The 24,543-nt window shown below is 43.1% G+C and overlaps 1 protein-coding gene across 1 annotated transcript in view; it reads right to left on the minus strand.

Annotated features, from left to right (window-relative positions):
• LOC109093089 (protein mono-ADP-ribosyltransferase PARP15) overlaps window positions 1-24,543 on the minus strand; it is a 619,635-nt gene that overhangs the window by 241,250 nt on the left and 353,842 nt on the right. The window lies entirely within an intron of this gene.

Genomic DNA, 24,543 nt, shown 5'->3' on the forward strand with positions numbered 1-24,543 from the left:
GAAGTTCTAATTATCACTTACAAATAGCTGGTGAATATTACCATTGTGTCTTTAACATTTCATTTTGATAATAGTGTAAAATACAAGCACGAAGAGTATGACAATGGCATTTTGTGTACTAAGAGTTTTATTTTATTATGGATTTTGTATGGACATGGACACTGAAAATTCATCTGTAATGTTAAAAAAAGAACTTGAATATTAATTGTGAAACATAAATGAACCGTGTAACAATAGAGATGTTTGCTGAAGAAAATTTTAAAATAATTCTGGCAGAAGTCGAGACCTGATGGCACACGTGTCTCCCTCCTCGTTCTCCCTCCTGTTTTACAGGAGGTCATCTGTTTGCCCACGTACCCGTTGCCAAACGGTACCCGTTACAACATACAAATTTTTTAAAGAGTGTGAAATATAAATTTTCACAATTCGTGTAACCTATTATTCATAAACAATAGGCCTATATTAAAACCATCTATTTGAATTTTTCTAAATCCCAAATAGAGAGTCCAGACATCAGTAAAGTATCAGATCTATTAACATATTGTTTATAGGTGACAAAAAAAACACCAGAGTTTTGGGAGACATTATATTTTGTAGACTTTATGTTGATTTCACAAAATGCTAGAGGGTATTTAATAGATCTGCCTCCCACGTAAGATGTTCTGAAAGTAGTAACTAGTGCGTTCATTTGTCATTATTCAACTAATGCTTAGGTTTATAATGGAATTTACATCTATAATCCATAATGAGCCTTAAAAAATTTAAAAAAAAATGAAAAATTCGCGCTCAAGAACGTAATACATTAAGTTTGCCACAAAGCACGAGGCAGAAGTAGCCTAATAATTGTGAAAAGAGGAGACATTTTACTAATTATTTATTAATAAACAAATGTTTTCTTGTCGGCTGCAAGATAAAATTCACAGTGCTAGCTCCTCCACATGACGCGGCTTTAGAGAGAATTAAACCTTCCTCCAGATTACATAATGCTTTCGTTTTGAATTTGATTCGTTTAAAAAAGACATTTCAATTTTCTTCTGTAGATAGATTTCTCATGTATGTTAGACACCCAGATTTTTCAGTTATTTCATACTTATTAGGAAAAAAAATCACGTGATCGAGAGGAGGGCGCCTCCCTGTCAAACACATTAATAGGTTTCACCGCACAACACTTCGAATATGATATAATAATCATTTTGCATGCTTGCATTACAAAGTAAATTTTTTTTTACATGCAATTATCCACAATAAAAAACCAAACAAGATTTGTAATGAAAGATAGACAAATAAGGAATAAATGCCATACGGTGCACTCATGGCACTCAAAGCGTAGCCGAGCAAATCTTGCACTCTGACATTTTACAATAATATTGTACAAACCTGCATTTAAATACGGCTGGCAATTTAGTTTATTTCATTTTATTTATTTATTTTTACTTTACTTAAATATATGAAAGCAAGTAAAAAAGAAGACTCCATTTAAAATCACTGAAGTTGTCAATTAATGAAGCTCTTTTTTTTTTACATCGTGCTACTTTGTTGATTATAATGACTGGGTTTAATCATGGAGGGGAACGTTTTATTAATCAGGGTCCATTCTTTAGAGTTTCAGTGATTTAGCTAAATCATTGCAGTTTTTAATTTATTCGTTTCTTGTTTTAATTAGGCCTAAATAATGGGAGGCGAAATTATACAGTGCCTCAACATTTTTACTAAAATAAAGAAAATAATTTATAAAAAGACCATAAGCCTAGCTCACAATAGGCTATCACCACTCTTAATGCTCCAATGCAAAGTAAACCACATTTTTTTTGAATAATATAACACACAATTCATATTATATAAATAATACTGCACACTATTTAAATGTGGTCAAATCTAAAATATGGTGTAGAGAAAATATAAGCACAGGCTCATAGGCTTGACATTTATCCTGCGTGTTGAATTACAGTTCTAAGAAACGCACATATCTTCATAAGGACTAAACTTTCATCTGTGAATATGGTAACTATTTTAACTTCAAGCGTGAAGTTATTCCCTTTCAATTTTCCCCGACTGCAGTCAAATATAACAAAGCCGGTGAGGCAAAGCTGACGTGTCTATTCACGAAAATGTGCTTTGATGCGCTTGTTTGAGTAAACGTTGTGATTAAGCGCTCACTCAGTGGTCAAAGCTGCAAATGCACTTTGTGCAGGCGCCGCGGCGGCAGTACGAGCAGTGGTAGAACCAACGTTTGGATGGCCACCTACTGTATACACACGCATTGGCAAAACGAGTAGGCATACGTGTTGAACCTGTATAATGTATAACAAAGTCTATTTGTACACCTGAGGCATCGCTAGCTAAATCAATATTGAGCTCTAAAGAGACAAATGTATGGCAAAAAAAAGAAAAAAAAAAAAAAATGTCCCTTGACACAAGATTTATTAATTATATTTTTTTTTTGCCAAGCAAAAAGTCTAGGAAATTTTGTTATTAACCGGTTTTACAATTTGAGTTATATTTCTTCCGTCTATTGCCTGACTATGTTACAACTTTTTGGATAAAGCTTCTAATTGGTTTTCTTTTGGAAATATATTTCAAATTCATTCCTGAATGCATTTATGACTGTAAATCATATCTGTGTGTGTCAAAATTTGATGATTAAAATCGAAATCTCAAAATTGATCAAAGAGATCGCCAATTCTCCCCCCAGATTATTAAAATTATTCAAGTGCATTTTTTGTCCATATCGGCACAGCCATAGTTCATTCAATAAATACAGTTAACAATCTATTTTCTGAGTACGAAGTTATTAACCCAACAATAGCGGGATCAGTTAATTTTTTTGCAGTGGGCCCCGGCAAACATATGTTTTTGGTTGTGTGGGCCGCAAGTTGAAAAAAGGTTACTGAACCACTGCTCTAGTTACCTCGGGATGCCCATCCCATGCGGGCAGAAACATAAATGCAGATAGAGAATAATTAGCACAGCTGCTGTTCAAAACAGTACAAGCAGTGAATAATCATGCACATTTGATCACATATAAGTGGAGTACAAGGTTATAGGATACATTAAGTGAATGTTTGGCTAAAGAGATATGTTTTCAATCTAGATTTAAACACAGACAAATGTGAAAATGTACTACCTCTTTTAAGTGGACTTTGATATCCTAGGTACTACCAAAAATCCCAAATTTAAGGAGCATGATAGATTGTAAGGCATGATAGAAGACTGATTAAGTACACAGGAGCTAGGGCCTTATTTAGGGCCTTACAATTGCAAAGTAGCAATATTTTGTAACTGATGTAGGGTGAACTTAATACGTAGCCAGTATAGAGATTATATAATTGGTATAATATGATCATATTTTCTTGGCCTGGTAATATAGGGTGTGTGATATATATCATCTAAAATAATATTGTAATTGTTGTACAAATATTATTCAATCTGGCAAATTATCAAGTATATTGTGTAAAAAAAAAAAAAAACAAGAAACACACCCATGTGCACTATCATAGCTTCTAATATCCAAATCTGTTAAAGGATTTTTAGGCTGCATTAATTAGGTAAGACCGAACCGAGGAACACTTCCCCATAACACCCCAATGTACTTTGCTACTTTGTTAGAAGAATGGAATCTATGCTAATATTAGTCTGCTTTCTCTCTCTTACTTCGAGGTCACCGTAGCCACAAGATCCAGTCTGTATCCAGGTCAGATGGTCACTGCAGTCAACCAGGATCCAGTACGTATCCTGCCCAGATGGTGGATCAGCACCTAGAGAGGACCTCTACAGCTCTGAAAGACAGTGGGAGACAAGGACAACTAGGATGAGAGCCCCAGAGACAGATCCCCTGTAAAAGACCTTGTCCTCAGACTGACCACCGGACAAGACCACAGGAAACAGATGATTCTTCTGTACAATCTGACTTTGCTGCAGCCTGGAATTGAACTGCTAGTTTCGTCTGGTCAGAGGAGAACTGGCCCCCGACTGAGCCTGGTTTCTCCCAAGGTTTTTCTCCATTCTGTCACCGATGGAGTTTGGTTCCCTTGCCGCTGTAGCCTCTGGCTTGCTTAGTTGGGGACACTTTATTTACAAGCGATATCGTTGACTTGATTGCAAAATGATTGCACAGATACTATTTAAACTGAACTGAGCTGAATGATGACATCACTGAATTCAATGATGAACTGCCTTTAACTGTCATTTTCATTATTGACACCTGATTTTCCTAAATAAATGTTATTCAGTTGCTTTGACACAATCTTTTTTTTGTATAAAGCGCTTATATAAATAAAGGTGACTTGACTTGACTTGACTTTCCTGAGCTAGATGAGGGAGTTGGGTAGAAAGTCTGGGCCTCTGGAATGAAAACGCATTCTCCTTACACCTCTGTCAAGTCCGGGTAACTGGGTTTTCAGAAGAGGACTTTTCCATATCATATACATGGGGGAACTTGGCAGACTCATCCTATTGGCAGTAAATGGTCTTTTTGACCAATGCCTCCAAGTCCCTTCTTTCAACACCTGCAAATCAGCCTTAAACTTTTTGTACATACTGCAATTGACTGCCTGCTACAAACACCGTCAGACAAGGACAAACAAAACAAATGTCATATGGGCGTTGAGCCTCCCTACAAAATTACAGGAAAATACGGCGAGTATCCTGTAGCCTCGTTGTGCTGTACAATTATATGCGTGCATGCAGGTTGGCTTACATATTGACTCCACTTTTGTTTCTTCTCATCATCCAGAGTGCCCCGCATGGATAGCAGAGTCCGATTAAACGTTCCGGCTGCAGGTCACCCTGGGGATGGTAGGAGGTAGTTCTGGTTTTTCCGCATGCCTAACATCCTGCATAGCTCCTGTATCAACCTACATTGGAAATCCTCGCCCATGATTGGAGTGTATTCAGAGCTGACAAAACCATAATGGATGAAAAAAATTCTCAAATAATACTTTGGCCACTGTTATTGCTTTCTGATCACTGGTTGGATATGCCTGGGCGTTAACAATTAAAGTGGTCTGTTACAAGCAACACATTTACAAATCCTTTGCCATCTGGCTCCAGGGATAGAAAGTCAATACAAACCAAGTCAAGTGGCCCACCACTTCAGTAATTTGATTCAGTGTTGCAGCTTTCACGTGGGATGGTCTTTCTTTGTAAATGAAAGCGCCCACAGTTTTTCACATAGGTTTCCATGTTAGACCCAATTTTGGCCAGTAAAACCTATCTTTCAGGAGCTCCAGAGTCTTATTCTAAACATAGCATGACCATTATCATCATGGAGGGACCTCAAGACCAGCTGCCGGTATCTCCTGCTTAGGTAAAACCATCTGACTCGACCGCTTCTTTTTCGGTTTTTTGTGTTAACTGCCCAGTAAAGCACATTATCAGTTTTGAGTATTAATTTTGACCACTGCTGTTTAAGGGTTGCCAATCATTGGATAAGAATCTTTTCCTGTATGCGCTGGCGCCGATACAGGATGACTGCCTCTTTCGTGACGTGCTTGCTCTGCAGTTGTTTTTGTTAGTTTGTCCTGTTTTTAGTTTTATTCCTGCAGTCAGTTTCACCAGGGGACGAATTGCTGGACAATTGGCACCTACACAGTCTCCCGATATATTACCAGTTTCCTGACTATTCTGATGGCTTTACTGGACATTCTTGTCGGCGGAGCTGAGCAGCGTGCGTGATCAGCACGCTTCAGGACGCCGGAACGGGGAAAAAAAAAGAGTTGGCGCGCTTCGTGGATTTCTGAACGCCGTTGCTCTAGCATCCATCTGGCAAATCTACCGCTTTCTACCCAATAAAACGTGGACGAAACTCCTTCTGCTCTCTTGACAAATAAAGATTTCTCACACTCTGCTTGCTCTGTGTTTCACGGAAACCTGGCGTGAATGACAACTCATATCGACAGTGCGCTTCCATCTGCCGGCTTTCAGCTGTTCAGAGCGGATCGCGACGCAGAATCAACGAGGAAATCTCGGGCGGGACATGCTTTTACATCAACGAAAGGTGAAGTACAGATGTAACAGTGTTAAAGAAGATGTGCTTTTTTCAGATCTAGCAGGTATATTTGTCAACTGCAAGTCTGCTCCCATTTGCAACGCGGGCGTTTCCACTCGTTCATTCTGGTGAGTAAGCTTACATTCCTCCGCCAGTTTATTATGAGCCTGGCTTTCTTTACAGAAACTCGCTGATCAGATCACAGAGACAGAAATAACAAACACCCGGACTCCATTTTAATCATTCTGGGGACTTTAATAAAAGCCAATCTCTCCAGTGAACTGCCCAAAATACACAGACAGCACATCACTTGTCCCACCAGAGATGCGTAATATATTGGATCACTGTTACACCACAATAAAGGATGTATGATCACTTTGTTCCATTTGGTTCATCTTATACCGACCTACTAGGAAGAAGCAAATAAAAATCAGCTAAACCTGTATTATGGACTGTTTAAAGATGGACTAATGATAGCAGAGCAGGTATTTACAATCTTGTTTTAACTGCTTCACTGATTAGAAATGTTTTTGAAGCTAAGTACTAGCGATCTGGACTTAACTCTACTTGAGACTGTAACATCTTATCACTCAGTTTTCTGTGGAGGATATGTGTATTCCTACCTAGGATTCAACTAATTTACAACAATGACAAACACGTGGTTCACATGCAAAACTCAGGACAGCTCCGTCAGGCCAAAGAAAAATGCTTACAGGGTAGGGACCATGTCTTGTATAAAACAGGCTAAAATACCCATTGGAAAAGGAGATCAGAGTGGCAAAGAGAGGAAATTATTCTTGGAAAAATAAGATCAAGGCGTTCACTTCAAATCGACTCAGCATCAGTGTGGAAAAGTCTGAAAAGAGATCACCAACTACAAGACACCATCCCCCAGCACTGTGGAGAATCAACGATAGCAGACGATCTGGAATCGAGTTTTACTGCAGGTTTGAAAGAAACAACACTCCATCACCTGCCTGCTGAACGCCTCTCCACACAACTGTTCACACCATATTCACAACTCTTTCAACCCATCACTGGAGCTGTGTGAAGTCCCTTCATGCTTCAAACACTCCACCATCATCCCCATCCCAAAGAAACCCAAAATTACAGGACTAAATTACTATAGGCCTGTGGCTTTAAAGTCTGTGGTCATGAAGTTATTTTTGAAACACTGGTGCTGGCCCACCTGAAGGACATCACTGGACCCTTGCTGGATCCTCTTGGATCTTCTCAGTTTGCCTACAGAGCAAACAGGTCTGTGGACAATGCAGTAAACATTGGACTGCATTATGTTCTGCAACACCTAGACAGACCGGGGACTTATGCTGAGGATCCTGTTTGTGGACTTCAGCTCGGCCTCTTTCTTTAACACGATCATCCCCAAACCTCATCCTGCCCAAAACTAACTCAGCTCTCCGTGGCCCACCTCCATCTGTCAGTGGATCAAACAGCTTCCTGACAGACAGCCAGCAGCTAGTGAGCCTGGGAAAATACATATCCAGCACCCGTACAATCAGCACCGGAGCTGCCCAGGGCTGCGTTCTCTCCCCACTGCTCCTGTACACCAACAACTGCTCCTGTACACCAACAACTGCACATCTAAAGACCCCTCTGTCAAGCTCCTGAAGTTTGCAGAGCGACACCAGAGTTCTAAATCTGACCTCAGAAGACTACAAAGGGTAGTCCGGACTACTGAGAAGAATCGCTCGGTACAACCTCCCTTCTATTCAAGAACTGTACTTATCCAGAGTGAGCAAAAGGGCTGGCAAAATCACTCTGGAACCCCTCACATCCAGCACACTCCCTCTTTGAACTGTTGCCATCTGGTCAGGCACTTCTACAGAGCACTGAGCACCAATGGCCCAGACACAGGAACAGTTTCTTCCCTCACGCAATCGATCTCATGAACACTTGATAATAACTGTGGAACACACTACACTATTTATATTTACATACACATACACTTATTTATCTAACACACATACTTAGTGTACACTTAAATTTTTTTTGCACATAATATACCTGTACATACATAACTGCTCATTGTAATATACCTGCCATACATTGTCGATTTGTATATTGTCATTCCTTACCTACTTATTGTATTTTTTATTCTTTTTATTATGTGTTTTTTGTTCTGGTCAGCTGTCATTCTGTTGCACTGCAGAGCTTCTGTCACGAAGAACGAAAAAACATCCTGTTATGTGTAAACATACCTGGCAATAAAGCTCATTCTGATTCTGATTCTGATTTTCCAACAGGCATTTTCTGGCCAGTCTCTTTTGTCCTTTTTATGACACTAATAATGGAATCCCTGTTCTTGAGCTTCCCTTAAATCAGCTGGGGTCAACGTTCTAAAACAACACCCTCTAGCCGCGACAGCCCAGAAAAAAAAATGGCAGGGATCCCATGTGGATAAACTCCTAATTGATCTACAAATTGAGCCCGAAGTACTGGAAGAGCTATCACCTTGGGTGAGGATTGGCAAATCACTTTAACACCTGACTTAGGGATCTCCACCCACTCACCTAATAAGTCAGCATCATGGGGATGCTGGGACAATATGTCAGCGTCAATGTTGCTTCTGACCTGGTCTGTATACTGTATTTCAAATTCATAGGTGGCTAAGGCCACCAACCACCCGATGTCCAGTAGCATTTAGTTTGGCACTGCTTTAGCACGTAAGTTAGAGGATTGTTGTCTGTTCTAACTGTGAACCTTGCCCCCATATAAGTTATCATGGAACTTGTCTACCACGGCCCATTTGAGGGCAAGAAACTCCAGTTGATGTATCGGATAGTGATGTTCTGCCTCACTCAAATTACGGCTAGCATATGCAACTGGACACAACCCATCCTGAAGTTCTTGGTTAAGTACCACACCAAGACCATTCAAACTTGCATCAACATTGAGTATGTATGCCTTGGATGGATCAGCAAAGGCTAGAACTTTGGGGGTGTGTGTCAGTCGGTATACAATCTCTTTAAAAAACACTTGTACAGGCTGGCGTCCATCGGTCACCAAAGGTTCTGACTCTCTAAAAAGTACTCTTTGGGGATTTCTCGACTTGGGGGACTGCTTACTTTAAATGGTGGGAGGAAAACCCTTAGTTAGGTCAGTAAGTGGTCTCCGCTGATGGAAGAATAATCTTTTATAAATCTCTTGGTATTATCCACAGAAACCACAAAAGCGATCTAAAGCCTTTAGATCATGAGGTTCCATTTCAACGGTGACAGCCTCAATTTTTGGCAGGATAATGCGGGATATACCAGCGGCTGGAACCTAATGTGTCCCATTTGCGTACCTCTGGCTGACATAATTGGCACATTTATCAATCAACACTTTAAGACTGCATTCTTCCAGTCTATCAGAACTTTAAGAAGACATTCTTAGGTGTTGCTCCAGCGTCTGACCCGAACACTATAATATCATCAAGATAGACAATAGGTTGAGGAGGTGCATGTCCCCCGGCCCTTGCCATGAGCCTCTGGAAAGTGCCGAGGGGCTCCAGTGATGCCTTGGGGCATGTGTTCAAACTGATGAGAACCCTATGCCGGACTTATAAAGCTGTTCTTTGTCATCCTCAGCCATTGCTATCTGATAATACCGCTCCTTAAATCCAGGACAGAGAACCATTGGCTACCGCCAAACGAGTCAATGCATCCTCTCACCTAGGGGTTATGTACTGGTCAGGTATCAGTCCGACTGTTAAGAAGTCGCGGTAGTCCACACAAAATCACCTTACATCCCCTTTTTTTTTTTTTTTGGGGCAGCAACTATAGGTGAGAAGTAGGGACTCCTGGACTCCTTAACAATTCCGCCACCATCTAGTCAACTTTAAATATTAGCGTCCTCCTATGTCAGCCCGGATATGACCCGTCGAGGCGTTCATGGAGCGGTTTTCATCAGCAACCGTATGTGATGTTCAACTCCCTTTGTAACCCAACATCTCAGTCAGATAGAGAACCGTTAACCCTCTGTGACAGCTTCTGATGACTGAGCGATTGATTGACATTTTATCCTACCGTCAGATTTTCCTACCAGCAAGGTTAACTCGCATTAAGCACAGCAATAATAGCGTCCTTTTTCTCATGATAAACAACTATATTTAATATGTATTTGCATTTACTGTAAGGGTAGGTTGGGGTTGGGGGTAGGTATAGACTTTTTATAAAACTTTGAAATCTAATACATTAGAAAAAAATTATTTATTGCTGGTTTTGCCTTAAATGTATCCCTCATTCCGTCAACCATGGAAGAATAACTCGTAATTACTGAAAATAGGATTAGCCTCTGATGGCAGGAGTAACGTTCCGACACGTGGAGATGTTACTACACCATAATTTTCTCGGCAGAAACATTCGCCCCTATGGCAGCTACCCACTCTGTTAAATATCTTTAACCAAATCTGTCAGTCTGGACCAACTGCCCAGAACACGCATGTCTCCAGTCCTGTGGAACGGGTAGTTAACAAGATCAAATAACTTGGAATCCAATAACCGGATTCACATTCAAGGACCTTCTTGGCTCTATATTGATATGTGTAGCATACCCTCTATGAGGAATGGGTGAAAACAACTTGAGGTATAAACTCATCACAAGCTGTGGCCCTCTATCAATTTTCGAAAATGGTTAGCCTCGGTGGCAGAAAAAATTTACAACTGCCGGGAGGAACTAACACCCCTGCTGGGAGACATTTTGCCTCTGGAGCACTCACTAGGTAAAAATATCTTTACACCCAAAGGGTCTGTCCTGGTGACCTTTGCCAAAGCCACGCATGTCTGAGGGTTCGGTGATGACATAACACAAGAGGCAGATGGAAATTCCATGCTCACCACAATGCCAGGCCTGTCCCTCAATTTTCCCCCTCTATGAACTTAAGACCCCAGACTAACTCACTACACATTCGAATAGGCTGTAGCCACTTGTGTGGTAGAGGGGCCTTGGTACCAGAACTTCCCTGGCAAAAAACAACTCCAGCCACTGGAAAAGGCTTGAACCCATACCAACAATTAGCGACACAGGGGTGGCAATTACCTTTACTTCAAATGGGTGCGGGCCTTTACAAGCTTTGGGTATAGCGACGAGGTTCTGATAGATTCCACATGGCTTTCTTAGAGGAAACAGTCACTTTCTTTATTTTTTTTTTTCAGGGTGGAATTTTTCGGTTCGAAAACCTAGTTAGAATCTTAGGTTTAAGGATAACCAAAGTCAATTCTGAATCACAAGAGAGGAATATTCAGTGGCTCTATATTTTGGGGCAATGTGCACGATCCTACCCATAGCGATACTTAGCAAAAAAATCCTTCACTACTTTTTATTTGTGGATCTACCTGAGGCAAAACAGGGGTCGGGTTCGTTCGCGAGAGACTCTTGCCTACTCAAACGACATGGGGCCCTACAGTCCAGACACACAGACAACTGCTTTTTGTAATTGTTGCATTCTGGGCTTTTCAGAGCTTGCACCTCAGAAGTAAAGGCGTTGCAGGGTTTTTTTCTTTCAACTATCCCCTTCAGGAGTCGAGACTGCTTGTGGTCCCCTAACAGAAGTCGCAACTTCTTTACCTCAAACCTTTGAGCCCATCCCGGCTTGCTACAATGTCTCGCGGTATGGTCTTTTCGATTGTGTGTCCCTCCTATATTAGTGGTGAGTTTATATGTCTAGCTGCTTCAGTTCCTCCTCATCCTGCTCTATTTCATTGAGGAGTTTAAAAAATGTAGGAGGATCTCTTTCTCTCTCTCTCGCACATTTAACATCATCATGTCATATCTGAGTTTCTATCAGCTCGCTGTGGCATCGAACCTTCCTCATTTCACTATAAGGTCAGGAGTACCGGCTCAAGTCTACGCAGGAAATCAGAAAGATAAGGTCTCCCCCCGCTCTTTGCCGAGAGCAGCCGGAAAGACAAAAATATAGTGATCTTCCCCAGATTCTGGAGCGTACTAAAAACACTCTCCAAAGCCTCAAGATACTGATAAAGCAGCGGGCTTCAGGGTTGCCGCCCCTCACTGCCTCTTTACAAAAATCTAAAGCTGGCTCCTTAAGGCTTTGTCAACTATTTCGGGCTTTGTTTCTCTTTAACTGAATAAAATCACCATTCCTATGCATCTCATTAGCCCTTGCTTTGTTCCAGCCAAAGTTCTCACTACTTTCTTTCACCGACAGCTGTAGGAACTACTCCAGAGAAAAACCAATTCAGCCCTATTAAGCCGGCATCATCACAGGATTGGGCGTTTTCTCTAGCAGTTCCTTACTGCCCGAATGATGGCTCAGGAGAAGTTCTGCTGATTACCAAGGGGATAACAATCCCTGTAGGCACTTTGGTTTTTGCCTTCCTGAGACAGAAAACGATTATAGTTTCGTCTTGAAACTCATCAACAATGGGTCCTCATCTGTGCTACAAGGATGTTAAGGTATGTCCCCGATGATGGCCATCTTCAGTGGAACATGGGGCTAGGAAAGAGTTCTGACATAACACAAAAACCGGGCGTGTGTCTGGAGTAAAGCCGCCTTTGGTACGCGTGAGACGCCGCCGCACTATCCAAACATCGTAACGTTGTATTTGTACGGTCGTCTTCTAGGAACGCAACATCGGTGTCAGATGGCCACCCCAAGAAGAAGCATGGAATTGTGGGGGTCAATTCGTATCCAGTCTAACACAAACAACTGCGAAACTACATGTGGCCATTGTTTCTCTTTCAAGGACATGTTTTTTGTTTTTCATCACCGAAGTTTTCTTCTTTTTATGCAGTGATCAGAAGACAAAGGGATACCAGCGGTGCCTCAATTTAGATAGCCCCCCCTATAACTTGACTGCGGGACACGAATAACGGGCCTGCGTTCAAAGAATTCTAATGAATCCTTGATTCTCTAACTGTTTAGAGGGAAAAATGTATTCTGAAATTAAAGGTATGATGAAATGAATCTCTCGTAAATTGGGTTCCAAACTTTTTGTAGCTCAGTAAATTCAATCCCAGCAATGAAAGATAACACACTACACAAATTCAAGTGAGTGATCTTCAGGCCATGGATTAAAGTTAGAGTAGGCAAATATCACTAAATGCCGGTAGAGGATTGGTTTTTTTTTTTTTTTTGTTGTTGACACGTATAATTGTCAAAAACAACGCAAAAGAAAAGAACTGCAACACAACAAACATCCCAATAAAATGGATGAATGCAACCTTGGTGTCAGTCGTTAAGGCTTTTGAAATAAAACTGATTTCTGTTATCTTCGACAGTTTGCGTTTTAACTTTAAGTCTAGGTTTTCTTTTCCTGTCTTTTCACTGAAATCTTTTCACAAATCTGAAAGCCCTTTTACAAACGTGATTAATTTTCTATAGCGTAGTGATAAGACTTCAACTTATACTAAACACATTGTGTTCCTCTGGGTACAAACTTTAACAACCGACAACTTCCCAGGATAATCAACCAGATTTGTAGGGAAAAATCACAGAGTGAATACTTAGCCGGTCAGATTAACTACATTTTGGGATCTACACTCCATTGCATACCACACACCATCCTCTTAAAACCCAACCCGTTGCAGGCGGGGTTCGATTGCTAGCGATCGTTGTACCAGTTTAAACAAACAAAGGCCCATTCGCTAGCCCGAGCAAACACGAAGTCTGTGTACCCACGAGCATATAGTTGGGGTGGTGTAGATTGATTCAGCGTCTTTGGGTGACACATATCTAACCAAGATCCTGCTTCTCTAGCGTCTCCCCGAGATTTTTCAATCTCCCGCTCTCGTGAAGTCCTGCCCTCTCATTCCTGCTTGGAGGGAATGAACGGTAGACATTCTTTGACCAAGGTGAAATCAGCAAACCCATAAAACACATGTTGTTGAGCAAATGGTGTCTATAAAAGGGCATTACTGGCAAACTCCTGTGTAAGCGAGTGTTGCGTCCAGAGCCGTGGGTTCTGTTTGATGACGATGATTCAAAAACGCTGTGCTGTTTCTCTCTCCATCCTTCTCTCTCTCCATAGAAGAAAGTGTGTCCACCTTGGTGCAGCTAAATCAGGGCTACTGCTGTGATTGGATGCTGGGAGTATTAAGCGGCCACACACCATCAGTAGCTGTGTTGGTGGGCTCTTCCAGGCCTGATACTTTGGTGAAGCGCAGTAGTTAACCGTGTATCTCGACCTGTATGGCCTGTGCTTTACTTATTGGAAGTCATGTTTCTCTCTTTAGTCTCTTTCTATGACACGTTATGACGGGAAGTTAAAAAGGCAGAAGTGAGCGTTATCTTTAATAATAATTTGTTGTATGATTTTTTATTCATCTGTTTTTCTCTTGGTTTATTTTGAAGTTTGTTATGTTTAAAAACAGTTATTTCTTTTATTTGTGGAGTTAGGTAGGAATTGTTTGCTGTTCTCTTCTTTTTAGGTTAAATGCTGGGTTTGATTAAGGGGTAAAGACGGGAATTCATGTTTGTTGTTTTGGTAAGACCCCGTTCTGATTTAAATAAGCCTTTTTATTTTTGCCCTGAATGGGAAATAAAAAAAAATACTTCTTTAATGAGATTACTATGTGGTTTATTGTGAAACGACTCTGGGTCTGGCGATGGGGTGGCTTCATGCAGGTGCACATTCATTTCACCACCATCCATTTGCTGTTCATTCCCCCTAGAGCAATCAGGAAAGTACAGCGGCTCGTAAGAAGAATCCACATTACGCAAAAATAAAAACCATGACCTGAACACCCTAAAAAAAGTTTCTAGTAACAGGGTTACACAACACACACCCACACACACACACACACATATAAAGAACTATATTATATATATATATATATATTCATATATTGCATGAGTACTTTATTTTTGGTCCAGGAAGGCGCACTATTGAGCAGACCCACTCTCTGATTACATTTGTTAGAAAATTAAAAAAAGATTTGAAATAGGTCTGTAATTTGCACTAGGACTTATAAGTTCACTAGGACCTAGTTGTGGTTTCTTTATTAGAGGCTTAATAACCACTGACTTGAAGGGTTTTGGGACGTGATGCAGAAATAATAACAATAATAATGAGAGGTGGTTCTTCTGCTACAGGTAACAACTCTTTCAGTAATTTAGTGGGTACAGGATGTAATAAACATGTTGTTGGTTTAGATACAGTGATAAGTTTATTTAGCTCTTCCTGACCTATATGTGTAAAGCACTGCAGTTTATCTTTGGGTGCAATGAATAAAGCTGAATTACTAGACATTGTAGAAGCTAAATTTGTTATTGTATTTCTGATACTATCTATTTTTATCATTGAAGAAATTCATAAAATCATTACTGCTAAACTGGGCAACATTGAGTTTGGGTTATGTCTATTCGGGTTTATAATATTAGAGATAAAAATGTAACCATGCAGCCATCAGCTACAGTATCACATCAGACAGTGCATTATAGATCCCCTGAGGAACAGTTCCACTGATTCTCTACTATAGGAGAGGAAGAATTAGACCATATCATAGTACTGAGACTGCTCTCCTTAGAGTTACAAATGACCTGCTGTTATCATCTGATCGTGGTTGTATCTCTCTATTAGTGCTATTGGATCTTAGTGCTGCGTTCGACACTATTGACCACACTATTCTTTTGCATAGACTAGAACACTTTGTTGGCATTAATGAAAGTGCATTAGCATGGTTAAAATCATACTTATATGACCGCCATTAATTCGTAGCAGTGAATGAAGAGGTATCATATCGTTCACAAGTGCAGTATGGAGTACCTCAAGGCTCAGTACTAGGCTTTACATGTTACCCTTGGGAAATATCATCAGGAAACACGGTGTTAGCTTTCACTGTTATGCTGATGATACTCAGCTCTATATTTCTATATTAGGTAAACAGGAACCAGGAACACTTCCCATAACACCCGATGTACTTGCTACATCGTTAGAAGAATGTACACTCATATTAGTCTGTTTCTCTCTTATTCCGAGGTCACCGTAGCCACCAGATCCAGTCTGTATGCAAGACAGAGGGTCACTGCAGTCACCCGGATCCAGTACGTATCCAGCCCAGATGGTGGAGTCAGCACTAGAAAGGATCCTCTGACAGCCCCAAACAGAACAGCGGAGACCAGGACAGCTAGGCCACAGATACACAGATCCCTTGTAAAAGACGCTGGTGCCAGCCATGGCCACAGGGACAAGAACCACCCAGAAACAGGATGATTCTTCTTGCACACATCTGACTTTGCTGTTCAGACTGGGGTGAACTTGCTGGTTTGCGTCTGGTCAGGAGAGGAGAACTGGCCTAACGGATGAGCCTGGTGTCTCAAAGGTGTTTAAGCCATTCTTGTCACTGAATGGACGTTTGGTTTCCTTGCGCTGTCACCTCTGGCTTGCGTGGAGTGAGGACACTTCATAACAGTGATATCGTTGACCTGATGCAAAACTGATTGCACAGATACTACTTAAACTGACACTGAGCTGCATGATGACTAACTGAAACTCGCATGAAAACTGCCTTTAACTTCATTTGCATTATTGATCACTGTGTTCTAAGAAGGTGTTCAGTGTGTGATGCAATCTTTTTTGTTTAAAGGCCTATATAAATAAGCGGTTACTCACTATGACGTATGTCGATTGAGTTGTTACCTCTTAGCCACTTCTGCTAAAAAAAACAAAAAAAAAAAGGGTTTTTTTGGTTATTTTCTTTGAGTTTGCAGATATGCTTGGCCATGGCAGCATTTATATCAGGTCATACTGTTTTTCCACGCAATTCTAAAAACCTGCAAGTGAGTTTTTCTCTGTTTGTACTTATGGGATTATGGGTTTCTTTCTTGATAGAATGGGTATTACTGTTGTACCATGACTCAGTCTGTTTCTCTTTAATTTGACCTTTCTTAATTTGACGAAGCAAAAGTTTCTAATGTACTCGAGAAAACAGTGCCCATATTGATAGTCATTTCACTCTAGCTTGGGAAACAGGAAATTACATACAAGTCCAATAAGGCAAGACAAATAATGTAACAATTTATGAGTAAAAATAGTTTCTAGCTTAAATTTTATTTTGTGTATACTGTTAAAAATATTTTTCAAAGATGTAAATAAAGATTATTGGAGTAGGTTTTATAAGAAAATACTGTTTCAGTCTTTCTGTTTAATAATTTCATGTTTTAATTCAATTAAAACATGAAATTATTTTAATGTTTCCCTTTTTTTACCTAAAACTCTGATGCTGATGTGTGTGCATTCAAGCATTTCAGTGGGCTTAAATAGATCAACCTTTACAGCAGATTTAGTTCACAAACAACTTTTGAACTAAATATGGTTCCTCTTCAGGAACTCGAGCTGCGTTGAACGCTTTGGGGAACGCGTCTAGCGTGAGTGACTCTGAATATCGTGTGTAATCAGTCCAATGGAAGAGCATGACGTCACGGGCGGGGTGACGTAAGCGACCAGGAAGCTATAAAAGCACGTGCCAGCTTCGCGTCTTCAGCAAGCGCTCTGTGTGTGAATGTCCTCAGTTTGTCTTGTGAGTCTTATTTACTGTTGTCTGTCCAGTAGAGCTCCAAGTCATGTCAAAGAGCAAGGCGAAAACTAAGCATGTCCCTATCTCCTTCCACTTCTGCCAGATCCGGCACCCAATCTCTGGAGTCGGAAGCACGCTCTGCGGTTCCTTCCACTCAGGGAGAGGGATCGACACTCCGCCTCTCTTCCTCCGAGGAGGTTGATGTGGAATCTGTCGACAGGGATTCGCCACCCCACTCGCCTAGGTATGAGGAGCTCTTAGAGGTGGTGACTCGCGCGGTGGCCAAATTAAGCATTGATTGGCCCGCCGAGAGGACAAATGAACCACAGAAAAGCAAGCTCGACGAACGCTTTCTGCGGGCGAGTCAACCACCTCCTAGCCGGGGCCTTCCGTTTTTTCCCGATCTGCACGAAGAGATCGCTAGATCGTGGAAACGCCCGTTTTCAGCCCGCCTCTACATCCCCTCGTCAGATTACTATGGCAACGTAGTGGGGATGGCAGAGCGCGGCTACAAAGCGATGCCCCCCGTGGAACAGACACTCGCGAGCTTATCGTCCCCCGGTACTGACACGTCTCTGAGGCCCTGGGACGTGCCCTCCAAGGCCGTCAGAACACATCGGCTTGGGGGCAAAGGGTATGCGGCAGCAGGTCAGTCGGGGCTGTGCACCCATGGCGGTGGTACAGCATACCCAAGCCGACCTGCTTAAAGAGCTAGACGAGGGAGAGGAGATCAAGTCCATGAACATATCTGAGTAAGGAAGGACCGCTGACCTCCTCGCCACCAAAGAGACAGCCCGAGCGACTTGCGATGGTCCATGGCAGATATGGTGGCCACGTAGAGAAATTCTTGGCTGACCCGTCTGAAATGAAGAGCGGGACAGGGTTGCCTTATGGACGCACCCAACGCCTTCTGGCCTGTCGGCGCGCAGTCAGCACGTCGTGTACAGGTCCGGAGGCCGCAAACAGAATCCTCTCTCGGGGCATCTATGCGGCGGGAGGGCTCGCTCCCAGCCCGACACCCTAGTCTCGTACGCGGAGGCCCAAAAACGAGTCGGGAAACGAGAGCCCAGCGCCACTCTCAGCCGAGTCTTTCAGGTCCAACAAGATCTACAAGGGTCAGGGAGTGCACGGAAGCTAAGAAGGCCGTCGGGCCCAAGCAAGCCCTGATGACCAGAAGATGCAGGGCTATTCAGAAGGGCAGAGCCGACGGGGGGGAGAGCGGTGTACACACGCTACACTGTTGCCCCGTCACGCGCCGCAGCAGCCAATCTTGGTAGGGCCAGGTCTTAAGCCACCTGCCAGTGTTCCAGGGCGCCAGCGAGGTCCCCAAGCGAGCATTGTTCCAGTATTCCCACCAGTGGCGTAGACTGGGCTGAGACACTCGCGCCCCTGCGGGGGCAGCTACACCAGAGGTCAGTCTCGCAGAGAGCATGATTCCTTAGAGATTATTGGCAGCGTGGAAACTACTGCCAATGTATCTCAATGGTCCTGCACACAGTAGAAAAAAGGCTAACTCGTATCAGTGCGGCTCTTGCCACCGCCGATAAAACACGGGGTACTCCGACGATAGTCGGCCCGAGCAGGGTACTGGAGAACGAGAAGTGAAACGCCTACTAGAGACGGAGGCACGAGGTGGTCCCCGTCCCAAGATAAGGGAATCCGGGTTTTTTCCAAGCCGGTATTTCATGAGTTTCCAATAGACGGAGGGGGGTTGCGCAGGATCATAGGACTCGGGCTAAATCGATCAGTTCGAGATTGACAGTTCAAAATGTCCACGATTCAATCAGTTGTAGCTCAGATCCAGGTCCGAGGACTGGTTTGTCACATAGATCTCCAAATTACTGCATACTTCCACATATCATCCTCCACAACACAGGAATTTCTGAGTTCAATTTCCGGGGGGAAGGTAACAATATCGATGTACTTCCTTCGGCCTGAATTCTAACCCGCACCGGGTTTTCAAAACACAAAATGTGTAGCTGGCGCTTCTTGGTCCCCCTGCGCCATGCAGGGACGATCTCAATTATATCGGACGGATGGTTTGACTTAGCTCAGTCTAGAGCAGGGGGCCGGCCTCGAGAATTACGTTCTCGCCACATATCGCACAATCCTTCCTCCAAGACCAGCAGGTACATGTTTCTTGAGGTTTCACTTTTCGGGTGTGCGTGCGACGTGAAGGTGCCTATCTCAATTTCATCGGAGTATCCCGTTCGCTCTTCTTGTTTGTGACCTCTGTACTTTATGTCTTCTCACCCCGCAAATCGTGTTCATCAAATATGTTGTAGATGGGTGGCTGATAGGTCCCCTCCACTTATTTTGGAATTACTTCTATACTGCTTTCATTTCTATTTACTATTTTATTCTAGCGCATTCAGGGCTATCCGTCGTGATTTCTTCCAATATTTATTAGGCTGACGATATATGGTGACTATCTTAAGCTCTCTAGGTGCGAGAGAGCATTGGTGCATTCTGCGTAAATCGGCAGTCGTAGGAGTCTTCTCGCACATTTATGGGCGGAGCTGGGTTTGTAGAACTGCACGCCAAGAGAGTGTACTTTTCTGTAGTCATGGTACATCATGAGAATACCTACCTATTCTCTAGGAGATGTATCGGTGATCTCGGACCACGGCCCCATGATGTCAGGCACGATTTAGAATCGCCCACCAAGACTGTTGCATCGGACAGATGTCGTCCTTCGCTCTACCACAGTCTGCAAGGTGAGACGCCAAAAGATGGCACTTGTACAAGGGCTCACCTGGTGCAGAAACTCTCTCCTCAGAGATTGGAGGTTATCTGGGAACACCAGAATGTGGGCGCTATCCAACTGTCCCGTCAGAGGCCGAGGCCTGGCACTATGTCTGTGTTATCCAGCTATAGATAGAGACCTAGATCTACAGTGAGAGTCTTAGGCAGATGCCAAGTACCACTATTACTGGGATTTGTTCCTCACCGAGTGGGCTAACCTTCCCACTTCGTTAAACTAGCTCAATGGGTACGCAAGTGCAGTATGGTTCTAGACTCCGTGAGCTTCGTCTGTAGACATGTGGAAGTGATATGAATGTTCCTATGCAGTTTCTGGCCGATTCGAATCAGAGGGCGGTCACCAGTCTGTATTAGGAGCGCTTCTATGCGTCGGCTCGCGTTGAGTTCAACAGATTTAGCCTCGTACGAGTATATGCTTAATCCGTACTCATATAGTAGGGTTTTCTTTGTCATTTTTAATTTCTGTGCAGGTCTATTGATGAGTGATGTCCACCTACTTGCAACCCAGCGGTGTCATGTGGTAATTTTTGTGTTCGGCCATCTGCGATCATGGCAATATTCCTAATTGTTTACTAGAATGTATCGAGGGGATGCTCAGCTCAGTTTATATTGTTGCACTGAAGGCCAGTCACTCCTTCCCAGACAATTCCACAGGTATAGTATCGATCGTGTTGGCAGCTGCGTCCAGCGAATGACACCTCTTGATAGGATGTACATGTGCTCTTACTATCAACGCACTTCCAAGGGCAAGGGAACGTCTGCGCGTTCGACGCCCTTCGTACTATCACACACGCTGCGCTGCATCCGTGCCTTGTAGGACATGTGGAATATTACCTCTCACTATCAGATCCAGTGTATTATTCTCTGGGAGATCTGATGAGTGGGAGCCAGGATCATACTGGTCGAGGCATTGCGGGCACTCGTTGGGCTGCGGGGACCTTGGCCAAGCTTCACGGCCGATTAGTTTGGTGTGGTCCGATTGCAGATTATGCATATGACTTGTCTAGAAATGCTAGCATCCGAGTCTAAGTGCAGCACTGTCTTTGCGACTCAAAAGGGTTTTGCGTGTTTGTGCGACTGGTTGAACCCACATCGGTGGTCCCTACATGTGTTCTCTGTGAGTCTCATCTCATGCTTCTGTTATAACACATTAGCGGCAGAACTTCGATCAAACTCCTCACGGACTCACAGAATTAAGGATTACTGGGAGCACTACTTGCTGAAGGCAGACATACAGAGTCGCAGGCAGGGGCCGAGAGGCCCGGGGAATGGAAGCGCTTCACCCCGAGGTGGTGGAGCAGACAGTGGAGACTTTTAGCAGAGCTCAAGTAGACCCTTATGTGACTCAAGAGACATCACAATGTCCCCCTTTGGTTCTTTCTCTTGTAGTTCATCCAGCCTCCTTCTGGGACTCGACGCTATGGTATTGCGTGACTCCGGGCTGGCGTTTCTGTCTGTACTTCTTTCCCTATTTCTCTGTTCCAGTGGGTAGATATTTTATGATCTAACATGGTGCAACCGGGAAGACCGGCCTGTTCTCTACAAGCTGCTGTCACTGTGGACCTAACTGAAAAGGTGAAGCCTGCTGATTTGGTCTAGCTTAGTGGTACAGCTGTCGGTGTTAGATAGGGTTGTGTTCAGGCCCTTCTGATTGTGGCGCTACATATCACAACTCATTAGCCAATTCACGGTTCTCCTAGCTAACCGTTTATCGGATGTATTGATGAGGGACGCATCCACTATTAGCATACAATATTCTCCTCCATATAACAGAGCAGTCCAATTCAACAAGAGTATTATACTTAATTAATTGTACCGCCCGGGACTGTGGTGTATATAACTGCTTCGACCACCATGTGGTGCATTTTGATTGAGACCGGCTAAGTACTTGAGGAACCCTAGGCTCCAAAACGCCCACAGTGTGGATTTAGCAGTGCTACGTGGAGTTTACAAATGGCCAGGGTTGTCTCTTCTGCTAGGTGTTTTGGATCCTCTACTCCACGCTGTTGTGGTTATAAGCGTCTATCATATCGTGCGCGGCCACTTCGCGGCGAGAATACCACGCCCCTTCTCAAATAGAGGTCGTGGCCTTTGGTACAAATAGACCACCCACTTAGTTTAATCGTTTCCTACCACGCGGTAGCGTGGGGCTGATGAGACCTACACTACCAGCGCCGGTCCTGCGGCCCCCTCGCGGACACCGCTGGATATGGTGGTGTTGTTAGAGGCAAAGTGCCACGGACCTCCCGTATTGAGCCTATTCACAGATTACTTTTCACGTGGACAGACATCTGACGACTTTTAAAACCGCCCTCTGCTGTGGCCGAGCCACCTGACTCTGAGTGAGGAGAGTGAGGGAGATTTCCGGGCGCCCCCAAAGTGGCCGAAAACCAAAACGTATACTATCTTGAAATTTATGCCCCTAGGTACACACCAAAGCTGCCTTATATACCCTCTGAGCGGTGATATGTTCCCTAAAGCGTACCCCCTGCGTCAGACCACAACCTGTAGTTCTGCAGGCTCTCTGTCCGTCCATCCCCTTCTCGTGAAGTCGGACCGAACCACGAGGAAGCTTTAAAAATTGTATGTGTCTCAGTCTCGTGAGCGACTCGACGACATACGTCCACAGAGCGGCCCTTTGGGGAGGAAAAAACATCAGACAATGCTCTGTCATGCTATCGCTGTTCCCCCAAGATGGGGTTCTTAGTCTCAAGCAACAACTATTAGCGTTGGATAGCGATAGGTATCACGGCAACCTATTTGAGTCCTTGGTATTCCCCCGCTGCCTGGGAGCCAAGGCTGTCCTAAGCTGTGCTCTTCGGATACACACTAGGCAGGGGTTTGGTAGTCTGGCAGCGTCAGTACTCATTCCCCAAAGTGTTCGACGCAGCTCGAGTTCCTGAAGAGGAACGTCTCTAGGTTACGCATGTAACCCTAGTTCCTCGAGGGAACGAGACACTGCGTCTCGGAGCCATACCCCCGGCACCCCTGCCGGCGCTTGCTGGTATTCGAAGCTGATGCCAGCTGCGTGGCACGTGCTTTTATAGCTTCCTGGTCGCTTACGTCACCCTACCCATGACGTCACGCTCTTCCATTGGACTGATTACACACGATATTCAGAGTCGCTCACGCTAGACGTGTTCCCCAAAGCGTTCGACGCAGCGTCTCGTTCCCTCGAGGAACTAGAGTTACATGCGTTACCTAGAGACGTTTTTCAGTTACAATAATTAATCCTAAAATTCGACATTAGTAACTTTTAGCAGCATCAGTCACGCACTCGCATGCGCTCACAAGATCTCCCGGTTCTTACTTGTGAATTCAGTTCACTGGAGACTACTAAACAGTTCATTTGAATCAGTGAGTTGACGACTCAAGAACAACTGCAATCGGATCATTCTAATTCATAAACGAATCGTTTGGTGCGATTTGCGATCTGATTTAAAAGGATCATTGAAAAGACTCAGTTCGTTTATGAATCAGAAACCGCTTCTGCATGTCGGAGCACGTGATATATTATGAGGAGTACCGATATGTTTTATGAAATGTAGTGAAGTAAAAAGGACGATCTTATGCTTTGGAATGTAGTGAAGTAAAAGTAAAAGTTACTCCAATTAAAACCACTACAGTAAAGTACAGATACTTGAAAAATGAACTTAAGTACAGTAACGAAGTAAAGCTACTCCGTTACTGACCACCACTGCCATTTTTATATTTTGCTTAAAATAAGTGTCATCGACAAATACCTTTCATAATTATGACATTGTTTACTATGAAATGTTTCTGACATGCTGATTTATAATATTAAATGTCGATGGAACAAACAAACCTGGTTTATCTGAACGGTCTGATCAAAATACTTATATTTGCTGCATTCTCATTCTTTGCAATGTTTTAGATAAAGTATCAGTCTGTTTCTGCTGCTGTTGCTAAAATAACTGCATCATCTGCAGTACTGCTGGGTGATATACCAGTTCTAATGGTAAACCAGTTTGAATAAGGCACACAATATGAATTAGCAAGTGATTAATCAGTGTAGACAGCATCGGAATTGAGAGGGGGGATCCTATTAACTACATACACTTGACTAATGGCTGGAGAACCATAATAACACACACCTAATTGTGATTCAGATATTTGGTCAAACCAATTCAAAATCGATCTGCAGATTATAATGTGGTGTTTTAAGCATCTTTAGCAGGAGATAGAAGTACGAACACAGAGCCAGCGCCACCATTATATAACACTGAAAAATCATTACCATAAACAACTCTAAGCACTTGTGTGAAATATTATGTTTCAAAACAGCTGTTTTCTGT

This window comes from Cyprinus carpio, chromosome B7 (assembly GCF_018340385.1).
Source record: "Cyprinus carpio isolate SPL01 chromosome B7, ASM1834038v1, whole genome shotgun sequence".
NCBI classification, from domain to species: domain Eukaryota; kingdom Metazoa; phylum Chordata; class Actinopteri; order Cypriniformes; family Cyprinidae; genus Cyprinus; species Cyprinus carpio.